The sequence below is a fragment of the Sus scrofa genome, chromosome 14 (assembly GCF_054392235.1).
Source record: "Sus scrofa isolate SSC_HxYL_T2T_F1_AM1 chromosome 14, Sscrofa_HxYL_maternal_Yorkshire_Landrace_v2.0, whole genome shotgun sequence".
Taxonomy (NCBI): domain Eukaryota; kingdom Metazoa; phylum Chordata; class Mammalia; order Artiodactyla; family Suidae; genus Sus; species Sus scrofa.
The window spans coordinates 96257898-96279440 of record NC_139396.1 but is presented as its reverse complement, the minus strand read 5'-3'; the positions used below and the strand labels follow the sequence as shown (position 1 = coordinate 96279440).

General features: G+C 43.8%; 1 long non-coding RNA gene across 3 annotated transcripts in view; it reads left to right on the top strand.

Annotated features, from left to right (window-relative positions):
- The first annotated feature begins 246 nt into the window (after positions 1-246).
- Positions 247-21543, top strand: part of LOC110256672 (uncharacterized) — a 66934-nt gene continuing 45637 nt past the window's right edge. For all 3 annotated transcript variants that reach the window (XR_014828079.1, XR_014828078.1, XR_002338536.2), the window contains exon 1: positions 247-454. This is a non-coding gene — a long non-coding RNA (uncharacterized LOC110256672). The remainder of the gene's footprint in view (positions 455-21543) is intronic.

The following is a 21543-nucleotide window of genomic DNA, read 5'->3' as shown; positions in this document are numbered from 1 at the left end:
ACAGTGGTTCTCAATGTGTGGGCCTCGCACTAGCTATATTGGTGCCACTTGGAAACGTTCAAAACGCGAATTCTCCAGTTTTACCGCAGACCTTCTGAATCAGAAACTCTGGGGAAGGGGCTCAATAATCATGGTTTAACAAGCCTTCCAGGTGATTCTAATGTATGTTAAAGGCTCGAGGATCATGGTTCTAGGAGCCGCAGCAGAATCAGGGCCCTATAAAAACCTTCGAGCAGGACCCTGGCTGGGCTGCCGGATGGACTAGCTGCTTTATGGACCTGCAGCCTGGTGGACCGCCTGCCTGATGGACCTGCTGGCTGCTACTGTACCTCCTCTAGGACTCTCGGGGACCACATCTCTACCCACCCAGTCCCAGACCAAAGCACACCTCCAGCGAGGAGCTGAGTGATCTGTGTAAAGCCAGTGACTCACGCCCTTGGGCTGTGGACAATGGGTAAGGAGAATTGGCTGGACCTGGAGGTGGCCATATCTGCTGGTTCTGTAGGGGACTCTTGACTCGAGAACTACCACCCAAGGAACACATGCACTCTAGTGACTGATGAAGAGGAAGGTCTGACTGAAGGCGTGGACTGCCAAACCTGGGATCCTGACTGTGGGGCTGGTGGTGGTTTTTCAGGTGATGGGCCTCCTCCGGGCGGGGGGAAGAGAACTGGCTTGGGACTGGCTATGCCTCTCCAACTTGGGCTCGGCTTAAGGGCTGTGTGGGAACACTGGGGACCAGCCTGCTCTCCCCGTGGTGTTATCTAGTGGCCAGTACTTAGGGTGGGAGGCTGTGGGCCTGGGCCTTCTGTCCTCCTCTATCCACATGCTGCTCTCCTCCTTTCCTTCTTCACTTGGGTGGGGCCTGGAAGCCTCCCCAAGGGGAGGAGGTTCTTGGGCAGCCCTGATCCGAGGAGATTCGGGTGGATCTGGTGCTTGGCCCAGCAGCCTAGGTGGGGGTCTCCTAGGTGCCTGAAGGGGAAGAACTGGTGGGATGGGAAGCCTCCAGCGCACAGATATACAGGCTTCCAGCTGATGAGGGATGGGGTAGGGAGGAGAAGGGAAACTGGAGCTTGGCCCAGCACCAGTGGCCTGGGCTGGATGGGAACCTGATGCTGGCTCGGGAGTGTGGCTGGAACAGACCCTCACGGATAGTGGGAGAGGCTGCTGGGTGCAGTGGGCAGACTGACTTCGATGGAGGCCTGGTCCTGAGTTGCTGAACTGGGTGGACTTTGGGTGGTGGGCTGGGGAGAGGGCCGGAGTCTTGGCCTTGGTCTGTGAAAAGAGACTGATGCCTTGGGCCCTGCATTTCTGCTCCTGGGAGGGCTGCCGTGAGCTACTGCTTCAGATGTCCAGCAATATTGCAGGCAGGATCCCAGAAAAGGATGCTGTTGCAGCTGCCTCATATACTTTGGGCCTGCCAGTTAGAATGAAGAAGTTTCTTTGAGCACAGCTGGCTTCTATGAAAGAAAACCCGGGGCTCTAAACAGCTGCCTGGCTTGTTTGGAAACCAGTGGTCATCTGGCATCAGTCTGGCTGGGTCTGTGGCACAGGAAGGAGCTGATGGGTGAAAGCTTAGTACCTGTGTGGGCACCACAAACCTGATTCTTGAGGCCTGCATGCAGGCCTCCTCTGTGGGAGCCCCAATCTCGTGCTACCTGCTGGCCCCAAACCCAGGTTTAGCCGGTTTCTTGGAGGCATCTAGAACCTTCTTAGACTTCAGGTGCCACATAGGGAAAATGAGCTTATGGCCAGGGAAGCCCCCAAACTTTGAAGTCTACACTGGTGGCCTGAGGGTTTCTTTAGGTCCAGGCTGAGGTCAGGAAACCTACCTCAGTTGGATAGTCTCCAGACCTGCTCAGCCAGGTTTTGAACTGTGGCTCCCGTTGGAGGAATAGACTTGGGGAACTAGAATGGGAGAACTTGCTGGCAAGGAGGCCAGGCCACAGGCTCTTGAGTGCAGATGCTTTAGAAGCACTCTGTCACTGCCCTGGTCCATGCTGTTTATAGTTGCCTCTTTAGCAGAAGAGCCCTCAGATGCTGGATGGGGTTCTTTGTGCCCCCATCCGACTTGTCCCTAGTCCGGAGCAGGCCCTTGGACTTTGGGGAAGTAATATATGGCTCTAGATTCCTTGGGCATGACATGTGACCCAGCTGTGCCTGGAGGGGCAAGGACTTGGGGAAAGCTCCCAAGTTGGGCTTGTGATCTTAAGCAGAGCTCCTTAGGCAGCCTGGCCCCCTTTTTCCAGTGGCCCATGTGGTGGGAACACATCCTTCTCACTACATCCCACTGGGCCTCCAAGGCCCCCTCCTCCAAGTAGTGAGATCCTTGCCTGAGGAAAAGGATGCACCCCACTCTGCCTTGAGGCCTGTAGCAGGGCAGGGTCCTGTGAAGAGAGACTCAACACTGATCCCTGGTGGGGTGGTGGTAGTGGAGAGGAGAAGGAATATAGCCCAAAGGTGGAGAAAGGGGCTTCTCTCCTCATAGCAATGAACAGTGTTAATGCATCTTTGCTGAGAGGCCGGGCTATGGTAGATACAGGGCTGAGGTCAAGCTGAGGAGGCTGGAGAATCTCTCTCTAGAATAATAACTAAGAGCTAGGAGAGTGGGTGGACCCCCACATGGAAGGACAAGGTACCATGAGGGGCTGGAGTGAGGCTGCTACTGAAATAAGTGAAAGCAGCTGGTTAAATGGCATCAAATGTTTTGTAAGTGCCCCTCCCCCGCTGGCTATGCAGCAGCCTCAGCTGGGCCACCCTGCTCCTCCTAGGTCTTGAGGGGTGGCTGTTCTGCCCTCTCCATAGCTGTGACAGAGTCACATTGCTCCTGTCTTGACCCAGGACCAGCTCGTGTGGCTGTGATGGGTCCTTGCTCAGCTATTGGGATGCTGTCCTGCCTGCAGAGGCAGGGTCCCCAGCTTTCCCCTCTGTACTTTGAAAGCCACCCTCCTAACCCCCTTTTCTGGAAGGAGCCTCTTCAGAGAGCCTGGCCTCGCCCTGCTACTCACACTGACCACAGTGAGTCTGTTCAGATGTGACATGGCTTCCTCCAGATTCTGACCAGAGTCTAAGGAGACTTTGACCTGTAAGAATATCAGAGCTGACTCCAAGGGCTTGGGGTTTCCTTACTTTTCCCCTCTAGGGGCCTTCTCACCCTGTCCTCAATATCTCAACCCTGAGAGAGTTCCCTTCAGATACTCCCACATCTAAGACTCCTTCATCACAGACATCAGTTTGTCCAACTTCCATGTCTTGGCTTTTCTTGCCTACTTTGACCTTTCCTCCTTAATCTAGACTCCACATAAATTTGCTTGTTTCTTAGTTAAGTCCAGTCTCTGAGTCATAGCCTTTAACCATCTTCATTCATAATTGAACACTTAGTACCCTTGAAGCCTTTGGTCTGTTTTAGTCTTTCTACCGCTGGAACCTGATGCGTTGGCCATCTTGTAATAGTTGCATTGCTGATGTCTCATTTGTTGTGAGCTCACTTTCCCCGAGGTGTTGGGTACTTGGAGCAATGCCTATCAGGGGAGGCCACACATGGGTCCTCAAAGCGCTCGGGGTGGGAGGGAAGATGAGCCCTAGTGTGAAGCCCTCAAATGCTGAGAAACTAGCTAGATCTCTCCCCCCCCCGCCCCCCCCACGAAAGGCTTTCTTAGGGCAGAGTCTGCATTAGCCTACCAGGCATAAGAAGTAATAGAATAGTCAGACTGTCAACCCCAGCCACAGGGGGGAAAAGGTGGCAGAGGAGGGGGTGGTCCCTTGCTAAGCCATCTCTCTACCTGTTTTCTTCCTTAGCTCATGGATTCATCTTATTCTTTAAGAAACCTGGCCTAGAAAATAGATTTGCTGCAGGTGTGAGACAGGCCCTGTCTCAGAGTAACAGAAGTAGGAGCAGAATACAAGCTACTTTAGTTCTGCCCAAACTCCTCCACAGCCACCAGGCCGCCTTTTCGCATGGAAGAACCACCCCCTCAGCAGATCAAATTGGCCTCAGGGCTGTGGCTAGCTATGTCTTTATCTTACTCTTCTTGGGCCTGGTTGTGATGGAGGCAGCTAGCACCTGACATCAGCACTGTAAGAGCAGGAACTAGACCCAATCTCCTATTTCCCAAAGGACTCAAGGAAGGGTATTTGTTGGTTATAAATGTGATTGCAATGGTTCTGGCAGTCCTAGCAGATAGAAGCTAAATGAGTGCTTAATAAAATGTACTAAGTCCTTTGGGAAATTCCCAAGTCTTTGCTTTCTTATGTTATCCTTTTAACTGTTTTGGGAAGGTACCCCTTACTTTGCCTGCCTTGCTGGTAATGCTGTCTGTCTTTAATCTTAATGCCAGTCTTTCCCTTGCTCTATTTACTTGTCCTGGTGTCTTGGGTCATCATGGAGTGCTTAAGGAGTTTTGAAGACATCCAGATCCACTCCTGGTATCATTTCCTGGCCAAGTGTGAAGAATACCCATTGAGAGATATTGGACCAATGAGGAGATGAGAGCACAGTATAAGGACTTGCCTGCATAACTCTTCTAGAAGATCCAAAGGACTTAACTGCTTTTCCTGATGTGGCAGGATTTCAGTTTCTTGTGATAAGACCTGAGGTTTGTTATAAGGTTTTCTAATACTGGGGTGGAAAGGAGTTGTAACTGGCTACTTGAACATGCAGTTTGATTGTTGTGTACCAGCTAGGGTCTTTTATTCTCACTTACATGGTCCTACTCTTTGCTCTGAATCTCAATTCCCCCCCCCAACTATACCTTTCCAGGGTACTTCTCTTTGCGGGTATTTGGGATTCTTTCTGCAATCACTGGCCTTCTGGCCAAATTCAGTGTTGACTGAGCCTGCTGGTGTCATTTCCACCTTTTGACTTAATATATTTATTTCACCTTTAAATTTCAAAGGATGTTGTTGCCAGATAAAGAGTTTTGGGTTGACCTCTGTTTTCTGCACTGACCAGATGGTATTCCAACCATCTCTTAGCTTCTTTCTCTGCAGAAATTGGCTATGATCCCTGATGTTCTTCTTGGCTGTTGCTGGGGATTTATATCAGTTACCAAAATTGACATGCCTACACTTTATTTGGCTTAAAGTTTGAACTTGTCAGATTCCTGGGGTTGTCTTATTTGGGAAATTCTTGGCTACCATTTTCCTTTTCCTCTTGAATCTGACCATGCTTGACACAGTCCCACAGCCTCTGCCCTGTGGGTGGAAGGAAGTGACTTGAGTCAGTGAGGTAGTTAATGACCCCAGGTCTTGCTGAACCTATTAGCCTGAGGAAGGAAGATAGTCTGCCTCCTCTTGGGCTGGAGGCAGTGAAGTCTCCGATAAATGAGGGAGGACAGATGAGCGGTTTATCCTTGAGCTGGAAGAGCTGCCGTGGGAACTGGAGGGGACAGTTAACCAGCAAGTGTCTCCCGCCGTGAGAGGGCATGGAGGAAATATCTAGGGCCTAGGCCAGGTGCCAGAGGCTCTGGAGACTAGGGAAGAACTGATCCCTTATCTGCTAGTTTGCCTAACAACTCCTAGGAAACACTGTGTACTTGGTGGGACTCAGCCTTGACATGGAAAGGGATAAAGCCTGTTGAACTAGACCTTGTAGCCTCTTCCGTGGTTATTACTAGGGAAGGGGGCAGAGATGATCAATGACTTTGATCAGAAAGACATTGTAGATCAAGTCAGGGTAGACTGATAAAAGAACCAAGTTTGCAAGCAGTATGAATATCCCTGGTCCTTATCTGTTGGTATCTGTACCTGTCACAGAAGATGTGTTCCTATTCCCAAGTCCCTTCTAGGCTCAGGTTACAGTAGGCCCTAGCCCTCACACTTACATATTCCAGGCACTCCCTGGACTTCCTCCTCCCATTCATGAATCCCACATCATAGCAGCTGGATGCCTACTCAAAAGACCCTGGTCCCTTAGCTTCTCTCAGTTCTGTCTCTTGCTCCCAACTCTTAGAGGAAAATCAGTGGTCTTAAAGCACAGCATCCTTCCCCCCATTAAACTTGGAATCATCCTGAGGCTTTTTGAATTCTCACCTGTTTTTTCTTGAATCTTCAGAATGCCTAGTTTTTAAAGTCTGATCATAGGTGAGCCTAAGTTGCTGCCCTATTGACAAGGGCCAATTCCTTTTGCAGGGCATAGGTTTTTACTTGGTAGGGAACCTAGACTAAATTTGGCCAACTAAGACTTCTTGCATCATTCTTGACGATCTAGGCTACTTCTGCTTTGCCAAGAGGTTATGAGAAGTAGTATAATGTCTCCTTGGGGCCATTTTGGACAGGCTGGGCTTGTAGCAGAAGAGCAGAGGGTTTATATGGGGATAACTGGAACGGCTTCTAGAAGGAAGCAAGGTATTCCATACTTGATCTTGCAGGGGATGAAGCTGCAAAAAAGGATTAACAAGGCTAGGGGTGGCTGGCCACCTAGAACAGGCCCCAGTGTAAGAGCTCTTTAAAAGGGAGAGTGGCAGATCTGTGGTTCTAATAGCTCATCGCCCTTGAGAACTTCTAGAGTGTCAGGACATGCTAGAAAGTGGGCAGTGGCACTAAGATACTAGGAAACCAAGAACCTGCTTCAAGTGTGGGTCTGGGACAAGTACAGAAATCCAGGGTCAGCCTACCCCTTCTTCAGATGAAAGAAGGCTGGCAAAGAGGCCAGAACTGACCTGAGCTAGAACCAAGGCTTGGCTTTTAAATGCAACTGACTCCCAGGTGTAGCCAGAGAGGTAGTGATTGCTAGAGAACAGGGGAAGTTTCTAGAATTTTACCCATTAACCACATACAGGACCTGGGGATGTCTCAGGGATGGAGAATCTGATGCATAGCTGGTCCAGGAAACTTCTTACCCAGAACTCTTGATTATGGACCTGTCAGGGAGAAGACCAACTCAAGACCTGCTGGTCAGGGATCTGGGGCAATTTTTCTTTCCTCACTGCCTTTGAGAATCTTGGGACATATCTTCAAGTTCTGAATTCCTCTCCTCAGCAGTATCTGACCTGATGAGCCCATCAAAGGCATTCTTCTAGCGTCTTTGATCTCTAGCACTTCCTCTTAAACATTTTCTAGAGTATCCATCTCGTATCATGCATTGCCTTTTTCCCATTTGAGCCCTTAATAATGAGTTACTTAAAATTTTCTATCTGAATTCCAAAATCTGTACTGTTTCTAAATTTGACTCAGGTGCTTGCTTTCTCTCTAGACTCTGTGGTGTGCCTTTTAGCATGCCTTGTTAATTCTTGGTGAATGCTAGACGGATTTGGGTGATAGGAACAGACTTAGCCTGGGGTAGGTGTATCTAAGGGGCCAGAGGCTCTAGTTCTCCCCTTTTCTATTGTCCTTCAGGTTTCCTAAGGATGCCTTCTTAAATAGAATGTCTCGTACTCTCGGTTGTAATCCACCTTGTATGGAGCACTGGCGATGTGCTAAGTTGTAGAAGAGAAAGCATGGTGTAACCTGGGCTATGACATTCAGAAATGTACCAAGACCTCTCATCTCAGCTCTGATGAGACAGGAAAGCTAGAGGGGCTGGAACTGGCTAAGTAGCTTTCTCTGGGGTCAGCTGAGGCTAATATCACTGTCCTTGGAGCAGAGGCCTCTGTTACAGAAGATGCTCTGAACATATTTCAACATGGTAACTTCCCCCCTTTATCTGCCTGGAAAAATGGCTTTTCTGATGTCATGAGAACCTGGTTGGGACTTGAGGAAGAAACCCCCAGACATACAGGGCTTCATCTACTAGAGCCTGTAGAATCTCACTCAAGCCAGTCCAGCAACTTGGCCTCCAGGTCCCTGCCTAAAGGTTTCTACCAGTTATTGATTCCAGGAGTTTCTGATGCTGGGAAGTGGATAGTGGCTAATGATTCTATATATCAATCTATGAATTTCAGGGTGGTTTTGCCCTAGGACGTCAGGTTTCTAATGGACTCAAGAAATCAGACTTGTTCGCTCTTTCTTGTGGACAGTGATAACTTCTAAGCTCCTTACGTGGTAGGTTTAAACCTGAATAACTATTCAGATGGTCATGGTACATTCCTGTGTGCTGAGGTTCTCATCCTGGGTGTCATGGACCTCAAGTAGCAAAAGGACCTGAAGTTCTCTAGGGTGTCTTTGATCCTCTTGAGGGTTGAGTATCCCTTCCAAGTCTGAGACAGCTGGAATTGTGTATATGATAGTCTCTGCAACAAGTCCAAAGGCCAGCTAAGTTGGGGATCCCTCCTTCCCAGCCCTAGTATGGACTGGGTTCCACCTTGGGCACGGCACGGTGACCTCATAAGCCCTAGTAGTGCTTGGATTGCTCCTAAAGTGGAAGCCTCACACCGGTGGAGGCAAGCTGTCCACCCCTTAATGCCTTCCCCATCTCAACTCTGCTGACTACCTGGCTCCTTGGTCCTCTTACTTTTAAGAGGACTTCTAGATGTTCTTGTCCATGACCTTGTGTTTGGGATTAAAACCTCAGGTCAACGTAGGGGAGGTGGTCTCTTGGATAGAGTTGGCCTCTTCAGGGTGGTTTCTCCAGAGGACTTGATGTTCCCTGATAACCCCCATTTACATGAGGTCTAGATGAGACACCAAGCAAGGCAACAAATTAGTAACTCGAGGGACTCAATGACTTGAGCTGAATTTGGACTAGTGGGGACATGAATTTGTAGAAGGCTAGTTCTTATCCATGGTGCACATGAATTTGGTCTGGGGTCTTGTGGCCTCTTGTGGATTAATTCAGCTATGTCAAAACTTAATGTCTAGCACATCCTAGGCTCCTATAGAAGCTTCAGGAATGTTTGGGCATCATGAGAACATTACATGCCAAGCAACTGGTCTGAGATGTGTGGCTTGAGGAAGCTGGGTCTAGATTAGCAGAGCATGCTTTGGACATGAAAGGGCAGTGACCAGAGTGTTGGTATGGCCCTGGGCCTGGCTGTCTGGCCTGTGTTTAGCTCATGGGCTCACCCCAGAAGAGCTGCTTGACTTGTGGGGATTCCCACCCCGTTCTGGTTCTGTGGGAGCAGAGTGGGGCTAGAACCAGAAACTCATCTCGGGGAAATTCCCATGCTGGGGGACAGTGAGCCGGTATTGGGAAACAGTAGTTAGTGTGCAGGTGTGGCAGTCGGACCTCTGATACTTTCCAACACTGCCACTGCGTCCAGGCAGTGCTAGGGGTATAGCAGGCACTTGGCACCCATCAATTTTTTTTATGTATACAGAGCCTTCATCTTTATTTTACTTTTTTATTACTCAATGAATTTATTACATTTACTACTGTGAAATGATCATCACAACCCAATTCAATAGGATTTCCATCCCACACCCCTAGAGCATCCCCCAGCCCCCATAAATATCTCCTTTAGAAACCATAAGTTTTTCAAAGTCTGTGAGTCAGTGTCTCTTCTGCTAAGAAGTTCATTGTGTCCTTTTTTCAGATTCCACATGTCAGTGATAACATTTGATGTTGGTGTCTCATTGTCTGACTAACTTTGCTTAGCATAATTTCTAGGTCCATGTTGCTAAAAATGCCAGTTTTTTGTTCCTTTTTAATGGCTGAGTAATATTCCATTCTGTATATATACCACATCTTTTTGATCCACTCCTCTGTTGATGGACATTTAGGTTGTTTCCATGTCTTGGCTATTGAAAATAATGCTGCAGTGAACATCGGAGTACATGTCTTTGCGAGTCATGGTTTTCTCTGGATAGATGTCCAGGAGTGGGATTGCTGGATCAAATGGTAGTTCTATGTTTAGTTTTCTGAGGAATCTCCATACTGTTTTCCACAGTGGTCTCACCAATTTACAATCCCACCAACAGTGTACTAGGGTTCCTTTTTCTCCACACCCTCTCTAGTACTTACTGTGTGTAGACTCTTTGATGGCTACTCTGGTAAGGTGGTACTTTATAGAGGTTTTGATTTGCATTTCTCTAATAATGAAGCGATGTTGAACATCTTTTCATGTGTTTTTTGGCCATCTGTATGTCGTCTTTGGAGAATTGTCTGTTTAGAGCTTCCCTTTTTTTGATGGGGTTAGGTTTTTTTTTTTGGTTTTGGTTTTTTTGTTGTATTGAGCAGTAGGAGATGTTTATATATTTTGGAGATTAATCCCTTATCAGTTGATTCATTTGCAAAGATTTTCTCCCATTCTGTGAGTTGTCTGCATTTTGTTTTGGGTTTCCTTTGCTGCGCAGAAGCTTTTAAGTTTGATTAGGTCCCATTTGTTTGTTGTTTTCACTGTCATTACCCCAAGAGGTGGATCTGAGAAGATGTTGCTGTCATTTATGTCAGAGTGTTTGGCCTATGTTTTCCTCTAAGAGGTTGATAGTGTCTGGTCTTACATCTAGGTCTTTAATCCATTTGGAGTTTATTTTTGTATATGGCATTAGGGAGTGTTCTAATTTCATTCTTTTTCATGTGGCTGTCCAGTTTCCCAGCACCACTATTGAACAAGCTGTCTTTTCTCCATTGTATATTCTTGCCTCCTTTGTCATAGGTGAGTTGGCTGTAGGTGTGTCTAGGTTTTCTATCCTGTTTCATTGATCTATGTTTCCATCTTTGTGCCAGTACCATACGGTTTTGATGATTGTTGCTTTGTAGTATAGTCTGAAGTCTGGGAGCCTGATTCCTCCAGATCCATTTCTTTTTCAGGATGTCTTTGGCTATTCTGGGTCTTTTGTGCTTCCAAACAAACTTTAAAATATTTTGTTCGAGTTCTGTGAAAAATGTCCTTGGTAACTTGATGGGGATTGCATTGAAAGTGTAGATTGCCTTGGGTAGTATAATCATTTTGATAATAACTTTTCCAGTCCAAGAGCATGCTATATTTTTCCATCTATTTGTGTCATCTTTGATTTCTTTCATCAGTGTCTTATAGTTTTCAGAGTATAGGTCTTTTGTCTCTTTAGGTTTACTCCTAAGTGTTTTATTCTTTCGGATGCAATGGTAAATGGGATTGCTTGTCTAATTTCTTATATTTCATTGTTAATATATGCCATCGATTTCTGTGTATTAATCTTGTATCCTGCAACTTTGGCAAATTCATTGCGCTCTAACAGTTTCCTGGTAGCCTAGGATTCTCTAGGTATAGTATGTCATGTGCAAAAAGTGATAGTTTTACTTCCTTTGCAATTTGGATTCCTTTTATTTCTTTTATGTCTCTGATTGCTGCGGCTAGGACTTAAGCTATGTTGAAGAGTAGTGGCAAGAGCAGACATCCTTGTCTTGTTCCTAATTTCAGCGGGAATTCTTTTAGCTTCTCACCATTGATAATGATGTTAGCTGTGGGTTTGTTATATATGGCCTTTATTATGTTGAGGTAGGTTCCCGCTATGCCCATTTTCTGAAGGGTTTTTATCAGAAATGGGTGTTGGATTTTGTCAAAGGCTTTTTCCATGTCTATTGAGAGGATCATTTTATTATTCAGTTTGTTAATGTGGTGTATCACACTGATGGATTTGCAGATATTGAAGAACACTTGCATCCCTGGATAAATCTGACTTGATCATGATGTACAATCCTTTTAATGCACTGTTGGATTCAGTTTGCTAGTTATTTTGTTGAGTATTTTTGCATTGATGTTAATCAGTGAAATTGGCCTGTAGTTTTCTTTTTTTAAGGTATCCTTGTCTGGTTTTGGTATCAGGGTGATGACTGCCTCATAAAATGAGTTTGGGAGTCTGCCTTCCTCTGTAATTTCTTTGGAATAGTTTCTGAAGGAGAGGTGTTAGCTCCTCTCTAAATGTTTGCCAGAATTTGCCTGTGAAGCCATCTGGTCCTGGACTTTGGTTTGTTGGAAGTTTTTTAACCACAGTTTAAATTGCAGTTCTTGTGATTGATCCATTCATCTTTTCTATTTCATCTTGGTTTAGTCTTGAAAGATTGTACTTCTCTAAGAATTTGTCCATTTCTCCTAGGTGTTCCGTTTCATTGGTATACAGTCGCATATAGTAGTCTCCTGTGAGCCTTTGTATTTCTGTGATGTCTGTTACTTCTCCTTTTTCATTTCAAATTTTACTGATTTTGAGTCCTGTCTCTTTAAGTCTGGCTAAGGGTTTATCAATTTTGTTTATCTTTTCAAAGAAGGAGATTTTTGTTTCATTGATCTTTTCTATGGTTTTCTATTTTAATTTCTGCTCTGATCTTTATGATTTCTTTTAACTTTAGGTCTTGTCTGTTCTCTCTCTAGCTGTTTTATATGTAAAGTTATCTTGTTTATTTGAGCTTTTCCTTGTTTCTTGGGGTGGGCTTGTATTGCTATAAACTTTCCCTCTTAGAATGGCTTTTGCTGCATCCCATAGGTTTTGGAGTGTCGTATCTTTGTCATTCTAGGTATTTTTTCATTTCCTCTTTGATTTCTTCAGTGATCCATTGGTTGTTGATTAGCATGTTTAGTCTCCACGTGTTTGTGCTTTTTTGCAGTTTTTTTCCTTGTTTATTTCCAGTCGTATAGCATTGTGGTCGGAAAAGATGCTTGATGTGATTTCAATTTTCTTAAAGTTATCAAGGTTGGATTTGTAGCCCAGGATGTGATCAATCTTAGAGAATGTTCCATGTGAACTTCAGAAGAATGTATATTGTTGCTTTTGGATAGAAGGTCCTATAAATAGCAAGTCCATCTGGTCTAATGCTTCATTCAGGGCCTGTGTTTCTTTGTTTATTCTGTCTGGATGATCTGTCCATTGCTGTAAGTGGGGTGTTAAAGTCCCCCACTATGATTGTGTTATTGTTGATTTGTCCTTTTAAGGTTAGCAGTTGCCTTATATATTGTGGTGAACCTATGTTAGGTGCATAGATATTTAAAATTATATTTTCTTGATCTTTTGATCATTATGTAGTCAACTTCCTTGTCCCTTAAAATATTCATTTTAAAGTCTATTTTGTCTGTTATGAGTATTGCTACTCCAGCTTTGATTCCCGTTTGCATGAAATATTTTCTTCCGTCTTCTCACTTTCAATTTGTATGTGTCCCTAGAAGTGAAATGGGTCTCTTGGAGACAGCATATATATGGATATTGTTTTTGTATCCATTCAGCCAGTCTGTGTCTTTTGGTTGGGGCATTTAGGCCATAAACATTTAAGGTAATTATTAACATGTATGTTCTTATTGCCATTTTATTAATTGCTTTGGGTTTGTTGTTCTTGCTCTTCTCTCTTGTTTGATGACTAACTTTAGTGTTGTGTTTGAGTTGATTTTTTTCTTATTGTGTTTCAATTGTAGGTTTTTGGTTTGCAGTTATTCTGAAGTCTTGATATGAGTCTATGTATACGAGATTGTTTTTAAATTGGTCTCTTTGTTGCAAGTGCATCTCCAGTGTCCTGCATTTGTAACCTCTTCTCACAATTTCTGATTTTAGTGGCATAATTGTGCATGGATGATTTCATATCTTTACTGTATACATACCTTTACTGGTGAGTCTTGTCACTTGTGATTTTTTGTTTCTGGTTGTGGCCTTTTTTCTGCCTAGAGAAGTTCCTTTAGTATTAAAGCTGGGTTAGTGTTGCTGAATTCTCTCAGCTTTTGCTTATCTGTAAAACTTTTGATTCCTCCTTCAAGTCTGAATGAGAGCCTTGCTGGGTAAAGTAATCTTGGTTGGAGGTTTTTTCCTTTCATTGTGTTAAGTATATCATGCCATTCCCTTCTGGCCTGCAGTTTGTCTCCTGAAAAATCTGCTGATAACCTTATCGGGGTTCCCTTGTATGTTATTGGCTTCTTTTCCCTCACTGCTTTCAGTATTTTCTTTGTCTTTAATTTTGGTCAGTTTGATTAATATGTGTCTCGGTGTATTCCTCCTTGGGATATTTTATATGGTACTCATTGTGCTTCCTGGATTTGAGTGAGTGGTTCCTTTCCCATGTTAGGGAAGTTTTTGGCTATTACCTCCTCAAATGTTTTTTTTTTCTGTCCCTTTCTCTCTTCTTCTGGTACCCCTATAATACAGATGTTGGCGCATTTAACGTTGTTCTGAGACTCTTGTTTCAATCTTTTTTTCTCTTTTCTGTTCCGCATTTGTGATTTCTACTAATCTGTCCCCCACCTCGCTTATTCGTTCTTCTACCTCCTGTATTCTGTTAGCTGCCTCTAGTGAATTTCAGTTATTGTATTTTGCATCTCTAGTTTAAGTTTTATATCTTGTATCTCTTTGCTCAGTGTTTCCTATAAGTTATCCTCTTTGCCTCCAGTTCATTTCTAATGTCTTGCATCATCTTCAGCATCAACAGTCTAAAGTCTTTTTCCTGAAGGCCAAGAATTTCCTGATCACTTAGCTGATTTTCTGGGGTTTTTCTTTTTCCCTCATCTGAGTTATAGTTCTGTCTTTTCATTTTTATAGGTTTTTGGTGTGGTGACCTTTTTACAGATAATGGAGTTGTGGCCTCTTCTGGTGTCTGCCCCCCTCGTGGCTGAAGTTGGTACGGGGGCTTGATGTAGGCTTCCTGATGGGAGGGGCTGATGCATGCCCACTGTTAGGTGGAGCTGATTCCTAACCATCTGGTGGGTGGGGCTTTGTGTCTGGGTGAGATTAAGAAGTGGCTGTGTGCCTGGCAGGGGCGCGGGGGGGGGGTCTTCAGGCAGCCTGTTTACTGACAGGCAGGGCTGTGATCCCACCTAGATTGTTTGGCCTGGGGGCTCCTCAGAGCTGATGGGTGGGGCCAGATTTTCCCAAAATGGCCACCTCAAGCGAAAAGCATACTGAAGGTTCCCAAGAGCTTTGCTTCCAATGTCCTTTCCCCCACAACAAGCCACATTCACTCCTGCCTTCCCAGGAGATTCTCCAAAACCACAGCCAGGTCTGACCCAGATTGCCACAGAGACCCTACTTTGCCATGGGACCCAGTGTACATGAAAATCTGGGTACCTTTTTAAGAATGGGGTCTCCACTTCCTCCAGTCCCATGGAGCTCCTGTGCATAAGCCCCACTGGCCTTCAATGCCAGATGCTCTGGGAGCTCTTTCTCCCCAGTGCCAGATTCCCATATGTGGGGGGTTTGATGTGGGGCTCAGAACTCTCACTCCTGTAGGTGGCTCTCTGTGAACCAGTTACTTTCCAGTCTGTGGGGCTTCCCACCTGGGAGATATGGGGTTGTTTAATGTAATCACCCCTCCTACCTCTTTATATGGCCTCCTCTTTTGTCTTTTGGAGTAGGATATCTTTTAGAAAGTTTCTGGTTCATTTGGTTGAAGATTGCTCAGCATTTGGTTGTAAATTTTATTGTTCTTGAGGGAAGTTGAGCTCCAGTCCTTCTAATCCCAGCCTTCAACTTTAGGCACAAATCCTTTCCATCCATGTTTCTGGAACTAGAGAAGCATGCCTTGTGTGATCACTTCTTGATGAATGGAGCTGGGCTGAACACAGCACCAGGAGGTTGGGGGTGTAGCCCTTTGGTAAGGGTAAAGCCTGGCTTCCTGGGTGTAAACGAGGAAGGCCGGTCTGTGAATCCAGAAGAGGGAGGCAAATATTTTTGAACAACCTCTGAATGCCCTTGCCCACCATCACATCTTTGCTTGTCATGCTATGAGGAACTGAGGCTCTGAGTTGTCTACCTGCCCACAGAATTGCTGGGACACAGGTATGTTCCATGTTACTAAGTATGGTCCCTCCTCAGAGCTGGCAGAGTCCCTACCTTGCCTCCATCAGGACGTTGTCTTGATCCCTATAAAACTATTTGAATAAAACAATATACATCATTCTCTACCTTTCCTGAGCTACCTATCGATGCATTTAATCTTACTGGCATTTGCCTTTCATATGGTGGGCATTCCTATGTATTACAAATATCTTGTTATCTTTCTGGTGATGTGTTTTCCAGGTACCAGTCCTATTTTGATCTGGCTAACAAAGGCCAAGTATTTCTGTTCCGTCCTTCAGTCTCTTCCCATTATGACTTGTGACTTGGGTGTTAAGAAATGAGTTCATACCCTCAGGTCAAGTGTTATCCCTTCTTCTACTCTAACACTTAGAATGTCCTACTAATGTGTTTTAAAACTCCTAATTTTTGCCAGTCCACTTACAGAATCACAGCTGGTGGCACTCCTCCTATCCTAAACAGTAATCACTGCTGTGGTCAAACACTGGGCTGCCCATCTCCTGGCCTCAGATTGGACATCACTGATCTTGTAGACTTTAAAGTGTTGTCCACAGCCTTGAGCATGTTAAATCCATGCTTCCATGACCTATCTGAAATGTCATCCTTGGGCTACATATTTGAGTTTCTGAAAATTATAAGAATTTATTGGTATCCTAGGGCTATAACAATCTTAGGCTTTTATAAGAAATAGTCAACATGAGGAGGAGGACTCACATCCGTCTGTGGTGAGGGGTACATCAATCTGACTTCTCAAAGCTAACTGCTGGGGATAATACTTTGCTATGTCCAAGAGACCTAAAAATGATGGCTTTCTTTCAAATATCTATACCTTATTAAATTTCCATGAATGTGGGAGGCTATAAACACCTGTAGTTTGCAGAGTGGAGTAAAAAGTGACATGGAATCTATAATCAGTTCCATAGTATCAAGACAATCTCCAGTCTGACGGGAAAAAGTCTGATCCATTGGTTTCTGAGATGTACTTAGTGACTTGAAGGTGAATGTAACAAGTTTTTAAATGGAGCTCAGTTCCTATCCCCTAACCTGCCAGTTCTCAAGTAAGCTTGTCCTGTCAGTAACTAGCAGCAGCTAACTTTTGGAATTAACACTTAAGCGTAAAACAGTTGGGCTAGTGAATAAGGCTGCAGGGTCTGTGATGTGACAGTACCTCCCTGCCTGTCTGCTCAAGCACATGTGGTGTCTTCACAACCTGTTTAATGACTGAATCCTCACTTGAGAAATGCCTAGTAATGAGAGGCTTGGGAAAAACACAAGAGACCACTTATTTGTTAATGGCCAATAATGGCAGTTGAATTAGCTAAGCATGTTCAGGTTTGGGTTCATAACTCCTTGTAGCCTGACTTGGCTGTTATCGGGTTTCTGTTGCTTATTAGTTAAATCTAAATGAACTTACTTTGAACTTGGCTTATGGTCACACTTTCAAATGGAATATTCTACCTGTCTGGGTTTGGGTGAGATCTTCCAGAGGTGAAAATTAGGTACTATATTAGTGAAATACAATGCTAATAAGAGCCAGCTTAAAATTTGTTCTATTTTTTTTTTTTTCCTTAGAGCTCAGCAAACCCTTTCTATAAAGGTCCAGATAGTAAATATCTTAAGTTTTATGGCTAAGAGGCAAAATTGAGGATATTTTAGAGGTATGAAGTCTTATCATTCATAAGACTTAGTTATAAAATTAAACTGAATACAGTCAGTTATACACGTTCACTAACAGATTATTTTGAGAAATATCTGTGGTGCAAAGTTAGGTTTTGTTGTGGATTAGCACAAGTCCACTTTGATTGTCAGTTTTGATGGGAACACTAAGTATCTAGTCTTGGAAAGCCTTTAGGTAGAAAAATGGTGCCAAATACTATATTTTGTTAGTAAACCTTTATTATAATACAGTACTTGATTAGCTTTAATTGCTACCAGTAAAAGCATCAGCCAAACTCTTTAAGGAGTTCAGAGGCATGGTTGGTAGGCAGTAAAGACAGAGGGACAGAAATAAAGGGGCACATGTATCACTGAGGGACCCAGATGAATTGCTATAAGGCACTGTGCAAATATCACTTCACTCACTAGGTTGACTACAATGAAGAAAACACATGTTGAAGTAAAGAAACTGGAACCTGTGTACATGCTGATGAGAATATAAGATAGCCAAGCCAACTAATAGAAATTGTACTATTTCTCAATGTTAAAACTGTTGCTATATGACCAGAAAGCATCCATATTTCTGACTGTGAGTGTCTTTGGATAGCCCTGCTACCCAAAGAAATGAAACCACAACTACTCTGGACCATAGAGCAACTATTGGGGATGATAGGATGTAGAAGACATCCTGATAACACTAGGACCTGCTGTTCCTTGACCTAGTCTCCCAAGTGAATCCTGAAGGATATTTGGGAAACCTTCAGGGTAGATGCCACTACCTCCAATCCTCCAGGTTGGTTCAGTAGCTGACTTCAAAAGCCAACCTAGGTGTGAAGGTGGGAGAGTGCCTGGCTGGTGGCATAAGGCGGTGTAACTCAAATCTTAGATGAGGACCACAAAAAGATGCTAAAAAGATAGTCAGACTAGTAAGTATGGTACATTCCACTTTCTTCCTGTTACTGAAGAAAATAGAAAGCTGCTTTCCCAGATTTCTCATTCTATAGCTAAGAATTTAGATGTAATCATGTTCTGCCAACTGGATGCAATTGAGGCTGTCCTATCTTGGCAAGTCAGGATCTAGGCATGTTGCTTAGTGTTCGGGATCTGGCATAACCTTGGTAGGTGCTCAGGAGATCAGGCTGTCGAGTTTCTCACCGTCTAGTTCATGGCAAAGGTATCAGCTTTCCCCATTAGCAAGTTCTATAGGCTACTTCTGAGAATTGCTAGAGAAGTATTAAAGTCATTTTCAAAGATTCAGTAAACTTAAATGTCCTACTAATATTTAAGAAAGCTAAAGGGGCTCATGTATTAATCCTTGACTCCTACCCAGAGTTTAAGGACATGTTAGCCTGGCTATTGAAATAGGTGCTATCATTTTCCCAAAAGATCACTCTGGCAGAAAGCACTGTGGGGGCTGAACATAGTAAGTCAGTGTTAGCTGGAAGTGATATGAAGACAAGAGGAAAAAAATGAATGGGTTTAAAATTTGATTGGTAGAAATGACAGGACTTAAATGACCACATCTGGGGAGAGAAGGAACAGTGAAGAAGCTCCAGAAACTAAGCAATCAAAAGTAAGTATATGAATGCTTAACTGATGAGTTAGAAACAGTACCATTTGGAGGATTCACAGGAAAGATGACTTAGTTTTAGGCAAGCTTAGTTTGTACTACTTATTGGACATCTGAGTAGAAACATCTCTCAAGATAACTGGAAAACCGAACTTGGAATTGTACCAAATAAAGCAAGTAGCAGGAAGGGAAATACATGGAACTGTCTAGAATGTAATTACCAAACACCTTCAGAAATTGCCCATTTGTTAAGATGATGTGCCCAGAGGAACATCAGCTTTGATAGTGGGACAAGTATACAGGCAGGGGGCACTGAGAAGCAAGAGATGAAGAATACTGAGGATCAAAAACAAGTTGTGTTAACAAAACTTCAAGAAAATGTGGAAGGCTTAGTAAGGCGAATGGAATGGGAGCATTCATTGGATTTACCAAAACCAGAGTAATTTGGTATCCACAGATGCTGTTGAATAATAAATGTGGAAGCTTGATTAAAGAAATGCAGATGGTGTAGCTTATAGCCAACTATAACACTTTGGCAATAAAGGAAGAAAGAGGGTGTTTTCCAGTGTCTTATCAAGGTGACAAATAATGGGAGGCTAATCCAATACTAAGAGTAATTAAAGCATGAGAAGAGAAAGGGTTCATAACACAGGTGGACAACTAGCCATTGAGGCATTGCTTAAGAATATATAGATTACAGGTCAACTTGTAGGCTTGCAATGAATTTCCTACTTCCACCTTAATGAGGGCACAGTTGTCTGAGAAGTAACTTGTATTGTTCTCATTTGCCTTTCCATCTATTGGCCACAAATGTGAAGGTGGGTGCTAGGGATGGGAGAAAATGATCAAGATGCAATAGCCTGTAATACAGATCCATCCAGAAGGCTCTTGACTTCATCGTTTTAGAGGCTTAGGCACATGTCTTACACTCCTAAATTCTTTGTTAGGTGGTCTTTTACTCTTGTAAAGAGGAGGGGGGGAAGCAGGATCTTATTGCTAGAGGTAGAACAATAGGGTGCTTACTTGAAAGAGCCTGATTTGGGCTCAGCCAATTTAACCTTACCTAAGCTAAACTCCTTGTGAGAAACTCCTTGTGATGGAGATCAGGGATGGGCTGTGGCATTCTAGATCCTGTTCCAGGAAGCCTTCCACCCTTACAAATAAGGGGCCTCAAGAGGACTTAAGTGGAAGTCTAATAGTGCCCTAGAAACAAGGCTGAGTACTCATAAATGTCCCTTAAATGTCTTATAAATTTTCTCAGGGAGTTGGAGGGACCCTAACAATACTATTCACACCTAAATAAAACTAGGGTATCAATTATACTCAGAGTTCACATTTTACCAATTCTGAATCATTCTAATTTTAATGGGAAATAGGATCCAATGGTTAGAATCTTGGGTTTCAATATATTTTGTTCCTTGATGCTTAAAACAGGGTCTCTTATCCTACAGATTCGCCCCCATTTGTGACTCTAGTGGCATCTCTGGCTTAATTTCTCGTTTGTTTCCTGTAAATCTGTAGTTAGCTCAGAAAGGTGAGTTTCAAACTTATTTCTTGGCAAGACTACCTCTCATGTAGCTGTGTATTTACATCAAGAGGTGTATACCTTCTACTGTTGATTGTGGAGGTTAACAGCCATTGACTAGCACCTCTCTACTGACTAGAATGCTGACAAGACACAATCCCTATCAGTTACCTCTAAAGAGCTAGCCCTTTAAAAAAAAGGGGGGGGGGCAGCATAAATGTATGATTTCCCTATACCAGTTCCCATACCTAAAAATGAATGGCTTGGTTTTATTGTTAATGGCAGAAACAGATTGAAACATCCTCATGGAAGACAGAGTAAGTCTCTAGGAGACGACTGTTCCATAGCAATGAGTGCATAGCATTAGAATGCATGGCATTACAGGTGCTCAAAAGTGAGTTCAAAGAACAGATTCTATAGAAATCTGTAAAGCAGTATAGGTCTGTATAGGTCAAAGCTGCCTGGAAGCATAACTGTTGGCCTTTGATAAAATAGGCAGGAGATTGAAAACTGCACAGAAACATACTGTCAAGTTAAAATGGACCCTTAATACTGGCTTTCTAGAAGTTCTTAGGATGATCTGTGCCAAGAAAACAAAACCAGTTGTGAGCTACCAGGAAACTTTGGTACTGAACCCTGAAATCACTTAACTTATTACTTATACTGATCAAACAAGCTGTCTCTTAAAAAAATCCCATGGATGCATATCAGTAAAACTCAAGGTTCTTAATAGCATAGATGAAATGATTTGTAAACATGGAAATCTGCTAAAAATAGGATTTAGTGTGGATTAGAATATTAGGGACACTTGGCTTTGAGAGGATGTCAGCTTTCTTAAATGCATACCTTCAGAGTATACGCTTGTACAGATAGCTAGTGCTTCTAGTATTAGCATTCCCCTCCTGGGTACTAAGCTCAGCTAGGCTCCAGCCTAGTCTCCCTTCCATCTAGATAGGGTTGTGTGATAAGTTCTAATGCATGACAAATGTGTGCTGCTTATAAGTCCAGCCCATAACTTTCCCCCAATCTTCTGCTTCACCATGTCCACTGGTTTAATGAGGATCTAAGGAGGGCCAAGCCACAATAGGGAAGATGCCCCAGTCCCTGAGCAGGAACAAGAGGGGTCATCCAGACACGCCCACATTAAGTAATGTATATGAGCATTTCTCAGCCACTGAAGCTAAGGTCTGAGAAAACGCCAATGCCTGGTGTTGCTAATAAGGCTTTCTAT